The sequence below is a fragment of the Bufo bufo genome, chromosome 8 (genome assembly GCF_905171765.1).
Source record: "Bufo bufo chromosome 8, aBufBuf1.1, whole genome shotgun sequence".
Lineage (NCBI taxonomy): Eukaryota > Metazoa > Chordata > Amphibia > Anura > Bufonidae > Bufo > Bufo bufo.
In genome coordinates, this window is record NC_053396.1 from 29882325 (window position 1) to 29890643 (window position 8319).

Consider the following 8319-nt stretch of genomic DNA (forward strand, 5'->3'; position numbering starts at 1 on the left):
GTATTGTTGACCCTGCCTACTTGTGTTGCCCTGTCTTCTGTTAATTTGGACCTGCCTACAAAATGGAGCCACTTTTAGTTTTCTTTTTTTTTTTCCCAGGGCCACTTTAAGTTCCTAGTCCACCTCTGCAGATAGACCTATATTTTTAAACCCATTGGGCACCTTTCCATTTGATCCAGTTGAGGTCCCAGAACTTTGATGATTCTGTGACCCTCTAAGGTCTTTCCGGGTGTTATTCCTATGCTGAACAGCCATGTGCTTCTCTAAGTAGCTGGCTGAGGATTTGACCAAAAAGATAACTGGTTCTCACAAAGTTGGAGGAGACTATGGAAGTACATGAAATGGTTCCTTAGTCCATTTTACACTGTCCAAAATTAATTGGAGTTTTTGGGATTATATAGATAGGATAGGCCATGAGAGGTGCAGAGAGTACCAGGGTCTTCATTCTGCTGTGGGAGAGTTCATCCGCGCTAGGAGAAATTGTAGTGCGGATGATTTATTTCAGAGGGAATGTCAAACAATTAATGTCCGTCTATCAGAAAGGGGGTATCCCCAATGGATGATTTTAAGAGCTAGAGCTATAGCTCAGAATAAATCCAGATGGGACTTGCTATTTAAAAAAGCCAATAACAATTCCTAACAAAAAAAAAAAAAGCATACAATACCTACGCTAGTTCTTACATACAGCAAACAGTTTTCACAAATACAACAGGTGTTGTCTAAATGTATCTCTATCCTCTATGAAGACGAGACATTATATGAAATACTTAAAAATGGTTTCCAGACATCCCCCCCACCCTTGCTAACAGCCCTTCTCCCTCTTATTTCTCACAAACTTCTAAGACCAATAAACCCAATACCTGGTTGAAGTATGTAGGTTTCACTCGATGTGGGAGTCCCTGTAAAACGTGCGGTTTTGCAGTCCCCAAAGAAACTTTTTATTATTCGGACCACACTTCCAATTTCCCCATTAAATCATATATACAGGATCTTCTCAAAAAATTAGCATATTGTGATAAAGTTCATTATTTTCTGTAATGTACTGATAAACATTAGACTTTCATATATTTTAGATTCATTACACACAACTGAAGTAGTTCAAGCCTTTTCTTGTTTTAATATTGATGATTTTGGCATACAGCTAATGAAAACCCAAAATTCCTATCTCAAAAAATTAGCATATCATGAAAAGCTTCTCTAAACGAGCTATTAACCTAATCATCTGAATCAACTAATTAACTCTAAACACCTGCAAAAGATTCCTGAGGCTTTTAAAAACTCCCAGCCTGGTTCATTACTCAAAACCGCAATCATGGGTAAGACTGCCGACCTGACTGCTGTCCAGAAGGCCATCATTGACACCCTCAAGCAAGAGGGTAAGACACAGAAAGAAATTTCTGAATGAATAGGCTGTTCCCAGAGTGCTGTATCAAGGCACCTCAGTGGGAAGTCTGTGGGAAGGAAAAAGTGTGGCAGAAAAAGCTGCACAACGAGAAGAGGTGACCGGACCCTGAGGAAGATTGTGGAGAAGGACCGATTCCAGACCTTGGGGGACCTGCGGAAGCAGTGGACTGTGTCTGGAGTAGAAACATCCAGAGCCACCGTGTACAGGCGTGTGCAGGAAATGGGCTACAGGTGCCGCATTCCCCAGGTCAAGCCACTTTTGAACCAGAAACAGCGGCAGAAGCGCCTGACCTGGGCTACAGAGAAGCAGCACTGGACTGTTGCTCAGTGGTCCAAAGTACTTTTTTCGGATGAAAGCTAATTTTGCATGTCATTCGGAAATCAAGGTGCCAGAGTCTGGAGGAAGACTGGGGAGAGGGAAATGCCAAAATGCCTGAAGTCCAGTGTCAAGTACCCACAGTCAGTGATGGTCTGGGGTGCCATGTCAGCTGCTGGTGTTGGTCCACTGTGTTTTATCAAGGGCAGGGTCATTGCAGCTAGCTATCAGGAGATTTTGGAGAACTTCATGCTTCCATCTGCTGAAAAGCTTTATGGAGATGAAGATTTCATTTTTCAGCACGACCTGGCACCTGCTCACAGTGCCAAAACCACTGGTAAATGGTTTACTGACCATGGTATTACTGTGCTCAATTGGCCTGCCAACTCTCCTGACCTTGATAGAGAATCTGTGGGATATTGGGAAGAGAAAGTTGAGAGACGCAAGACCCAACACTCTGGATGAGCTTAAGGCCGCTATCGAAGCATCCTGGGCCTCCATAACACCTCAGCAGTGCCACAGGCTGATTGCCTCCATGCCACGTCGCATTGAAGCAGTCATTTCTGCAAAAGGATTCCCGACCAAGTATTGAGTGCATAACTGAACTTAATTATTTGAAGGTTGACTTTTTTTTGTATTAAAAACACTTATTTTATTGGTCGGATGAAATATGCTAATTTTTTGAGATAGGAATTTTGGGTTTTCATGAGCTGTATGCCAAAATCATCAATATTAAAACAAGAAAAGGCTTGAACTACTTCAGTTGTGTGTAATGAATCTAAAATATATGAAAGTCTAATGTTTATCGGTACATTACAGAAAATAATGAACTTTATCATAATATGCTAATTTTTTTAGAAGAACCTGTAAACTGAAATTCTACTGGGGTCTTTATGTGGTGGAATGTAAACAATGCGACTTTCTGTATGTGGGTAGTACATCTAGGAAATTCAAAACAAGAATTCTCAAACATATAAACTACATCACAAATTCATCTTATGTGAATATCTCCAATGCAGCTAAACATTTTATTATAGAACACAATCGTTCTCTACAGCACTTTTGTGCTTATGCTATTGAACGAGTCTTTACTCCGGTTCGAGGAGATATTAAAAGGCTAATTTTACAAAAAGAAGACTTTTGAATATTCAGATTAAAAACTAGATCCCCAACAGGCTTAAATTTAAAGAAGGAACTGATGCATGTTTTTTGAATATTTATCAGCATTTGATGTTCTTATATTTCCACCAATTTTCCCTATATTTTTCTTATATTTACATCAGCCATGTGTATTCTTGCTGCACTATATACGCAGTGATTAACCATAGTTTACTGTCACATGTGTATTCAGATTGTGCGGCTTGTGGGACATGCAAGCTCATGTTTGTGTTTTTTTTTTTTGCAGGATAAGATTTATGATTTTACTAAAACGCAAATGAGATCCATGGCCTATATTGCCATCCATTGCTTTTATTAATGAGCACACAAAATGTCACATTTTATATGTTTCTTGCACTTTGTATGTAAATTAGAATAGCAACACTAGTAACGCCCTAATCAATGAAAATGAGGCTATACACCTGTCTCCTCCTTCCCCCTCTTAATGGAGTTGGAGACAGGAATAGCCCTTTATAAATCTCAGTTGGTTGGGCGATTTCTTTAGTCAAGAGTAGTTTTTGTTCGAAACGCGTAGACTATCGCTGGAGTGAGAGGATTTGTGTCGACGCTGTTAATATATATTTTTTAAAACGCCAGCCCACCTCCCAGCCTAGGGATCCTGGAACAAGGGCCTGGCCTTCTATAGGGGGAACGCTACCAAAACTCCTGTGAGGCGAGTCCCGGGGACCCACGAAGCCACTGTGATTCGGTGCTGGTGCTGCCAAGGCACGGGACATGTTGCGGCTAACTGCCCTATGACTTCTGAACCCATGGAGTGCGGGTTCGCTCGCCGGTCCTCGTTCTATGCACGACCTGTGTGTATTTCTGACCCTCTGTGGTGCCCCAGCCTTACCGACGGATGGTGCTAGACTTGGCCCACACGCATGTACTGGCAGGTCATCTGGGGGTGAAAAAGACCCAAGAGCGAATATTGCAGCGTTTTTTTTGGCCCGGGATATATGAGGAGGTTAAGAGGTTCTGTCAGTCCTGTCCTGTGTGTCAGATAATCAGCTCCCAGCCCCATTACCGTAGCCCATTGGTACCTATGCCAATCATAGGGGTACCGTTTGAAAGGATAGCCATGGATCTGGTAGGCCCCATAAATAAGTCGGCCAGAGGTCACCAGCAAATCTTGGTGGTCTTAGATTACGCTACCAGATATCCTGAGGCAATTCCACTGTGCCATACATCGGCTAAGCTTATAGCCAAAGAATTAATGGGCATGTTCTCTCGGGTAGGGATACCCAGGGGCGGATTAAGTGCATGATAGGCCCGGGGCTGTCTACCCAACTTGGGCCCCTCCCTCCATTTTAGTTTAGTTTTTTTTTTGTATGAAGAGGCTGCGGTGCTTCATGAGCGCCACAGTCTCTTCCTAGGCCATATGACATCTTCAGACAAAAAAAAATACCCCAAATTGGGTCCTAAACTGAAAAATGTGGTCGCCAAATTTAAAATACATACAATTATAATAAAAAAGACATGGGGGAGAATACAGCACCACATACCTCTTACATCCAGTGACATCTCCAGTCATGTAGACCTTCTCTTTCCTCTTCACTTCCATTTGACCCAGACCGCCATGGCAAATTCTTTCAGCCACATCTCGTCTCTACAGTTTGTAACACAAACACGTTAGATTTCTCAATATTTCCATCAACCTCCTCATCCTGGTGTCCCCACAGTGTTATCCTGCTGCCACTCCCAACACTGTGCCCGTTTTGCTCCCCAATGTCCAAGGTATATACTATACTGCTGAAAAAATAGTGACCCTAATAGACATAATTGGAGTCATTTATCAAACTGGTGTAAAGTAGAACTGGATTTCCAAAAGAGCTGTCAAATATGAAAGGTGGAATCTGATTGGCTGCTATGGGCAACTAAGCCAGTTCTGCTTTACACCAGTTTGATAAATTACCCCAAATGTTCCTATAGTGTCCACAGCAGCTATAATGTCCTCTAGAGTGCCCCGAGTAATAATACCACCCTCTATTGTGCTCCAGGTAATAATCCCTGTATAGTGTCCCCAAAAATAAAAGAATTGCCCCTACAGTGCCTTCCCAATAGCAACACCCCCATATAGTAATTTCCACCACACTGCCCCATATAGTAATCCCCCCATAGTAATTTCCCCCCACACAGTAATTTCCCCCAAACTGCCCCATATAGTAATTTGCCCCCACACAGTAATTTCCCCTACATAGTAATTTGCCCCACACTGCCCCTACATAGTAATTTCCACCACACTGCCCCCACATAGAAATTTCCCCACACTGTCCCCACATAGCAATTTACCCACACAATAGTTTTCCCCACACTGCCCCCACATAGCAATTTGTCCCCACATAGCAATTACCCCACACTGTCCCCACATAGCAATTTCCCCCACACTGTCCCCACATAGCAATTTCCCCCACACTGTCCCCACATAGCAATTTCCCCCACACTGTCCCCACATAGCAATTTCCCCCACACTGTCCCCACATAGCAATTTCCCCCACACCGTTCTCCCACAATAGTGTCCCCCACATAGTGATTTGCCCCCACACTGCCCCATATAGTAATTCCCTCCCATAATAATTTTGGCCCCACTGCCCCCACATTCTCCCCCCCCATGTACTCGATGTCTCTTAATATGTCCTACTGTTTGTCCCCCACCCCCCACATGTCCCCCAAAGTAGGCACATGAAATAAAAAATAAAAAAATGAAAAAAAATGAAAAGCTAAATACTCACCTATGTCCAGGGCCAGGCGCTTGCTCGCAGAGGAAGGCGGGATGAGGCAGTGCTGCGTCCCGGCACAGGCACGCGATGACGTCATCACGCACGCCTGCGCCGGGATTTCAGTACCGCATAGGCCTCAGGCCTACTAGGCCTGAAGCCTATGGCGGTGATCGGCGACGGGACAGGGAGCTATGCGCTCCCATGCCCCCGGGGCTGCCGACCCCAACGTCCCTATTGTAATCCGCCACTGGGGATACCTAAGGAGATCTTGACAGACCAGGGAACTCCCTTCATGTCGAAGGTCATGAAGGAGCTCTGCCGACTGTTAAATGTTAAACACTTAGACGGACTTGTGGAAAGGTTTAACAAAACTTTGAAGACCATGCTCAAGAGAGCCGTGTCCAAAGATGGGAAGGACTGGGATCTTTTACAGCCGTATGTATTATTCGCTGTGCGAGAAGTGCCCCAGGCCTCCACTGGGTTCTCGCCTTTTGAACTATTGTACGGCAGACATCCTCAGGGGTTGCTTGACGTAGCTAAAGAAGCATGGGAGCAACAGCCCACCCCACAGAAGAGTGTTATCGAACACAGAGAAAATTCAAGAAAGAATAGAGCAGTTCTGCCGATTGTCCGGGAGCATATGGAGGCGGCACAACTGGCCCAGAGCCAGGTATACAACCGGGCCGCCCAGGTAAGAACTTTTTACCTTGGCAACCGGGTACTGGTACTTGTGCCCACGGTTGACAGTAAATTCTTTGCTAGGTGGCAGGGACCCTACGAAGTGATGGAGAAAGTAGGACCAGTGAACTACAAGGTATACCAGCTGGGTCGGCGAAAGACAGAGCAGGTATACCATGTTAACTTACTGAAGCCCTAGAGAGATGGGGAGAGTCTGTTTGGGGACAGCCCACTCTCTGTCTTGACTGCGGGGAAGGCTCCGGGGCCACCAGTGATCCCGGAGAAAGCCTCCTCTGCGGTGAAGATGGCCTGTCTACTAAACAGGTTCAGGTGGTCAGAGAGTTTGTGATTTGGAATAGGGATGTATTCTCCAAACTTCCTGGACGCACCTCCACAGTCCGACATGACATTGTCACCGAGCCCCAGGTCAAAGTTCGCTTAAAGCCATATCGGGTGCCTGAGGCTCGGTGACAAGCCATCTCTGGGGAAGTAAAGTCGATGTTGCGACTAGGGGGTCATTCAAGAGTCTCGGAGTGAGTGGGCTAGTCCAATAGTCCTTATACCAAAACCAGACGGAACGTTACGATTCTGTAACGACTTCCGGAAGCTCAATGAAGTGTCAAAGTTTGACGCCTACCCCATGCCTCAGGTCGATGAATTGATTGAAAAGAATCATGCTTGCCCTAACCGTTCTGTCTTGGACCTCACAAAAGGGTACTGGCAGGTGCCCTTAACGGAGGCTGCAAAGGAAAAAACTGCCTTTGTCACCCCGAAGGGCTGTTTCAGTATAAGGTGTTGCCCTTTGGCTTACATGGCGCTCCGGCCACCTTCCAACGGTTAATAGATATCATACTCCGGCCTCATCGTCAGTATGCTTCGGCCTATCTCGATGATATTGTAGTGTTTAGCACGGACTGGGAGAGTCACTTACCCAAGGTGCAGGCGGTGGTAGACTCTCTCTGGAAAGCGGGGTTGACCGCCAACCCAAAGAAATGTACAATAGGGTTGGAAGAAGCTCAGTACCTGGGGTATGTAATTGGACGGGGAGTCATTAAACTCCAGGTAAATAAAATAGAAGCCATACAGAACTGGCCCAGACCCCTTACGACGAGGCAGGTATGTGAGGCGGTGACAGGAGTCGTCTATAAGGGGAGATATATGTCACCCAGAATGTTGCAGGAAGCATTTTAAAGCGGCTTGCTTACCAGGAATGTGCCACCAAGGTGCCCGGCCTTGGTGGAGTAAAAGCCCTAGTATAGGTGTCCACTAAGTTAACTGGTGGACACAGAAAATTTATAGTGTAGCTGGTTCAGCTAGTTCAGGGCGGGCTTTTACTGGGAACAGGCAATGTGTTGGGTGGGTGCCTGTTCCCCAGGTTCCAGTCCGGGACTTGAGGCATGCTCATGTCCAGGGATCCTATTTAATCCTGCTGCTGGATCTTAGGTGTGTCAGTCTGGAGGAAAGGCACACAGTGTGAAGTAACAGTCAGAGTGTGCTACAACTGTTTGACCCGGCTGCGATCCGGATGTACTGGCTGTACTTTTGATGAAGAGCCTAAATAAAGAGGACTTTTTGTTGAACGTTTTGGTGTCCCTGTCTCTGTACACTGGTCAAGTGAGTACGGTTCCTCACACAACTCAGAGATACTTTGGTGCTGGATTCATCTTTGTATATTTCTTCATTCTGCTGATCAGAAGGGGTCTGGTGGGTCAGCCACCCTCAGTCACACATGGATGATTTATCTTGAGGATAGACCATAAATGTTTTAGGCTCAGAAAAACCCTTTAAGAGAAACTACTCTCTGAACCCAACAATCTGACTTTTATCACTTTCTCTCTGGTGACTGGATTCAATTTTTTAGCTGTGCTTTTGTCCCAGGCAGTCCTACAATAAAGTTGACTTCCAAGCACAGGCAACAGCAAAGGAACAAGTTGTTTAACGTGTAGCTTATAAATCTGCCAAAGCGACCAACACCGCCAATGTAACCGTATGTAACCACCATTAAACTCGGACACATAAGACCTGGGGGCTAGTAAAGTAATA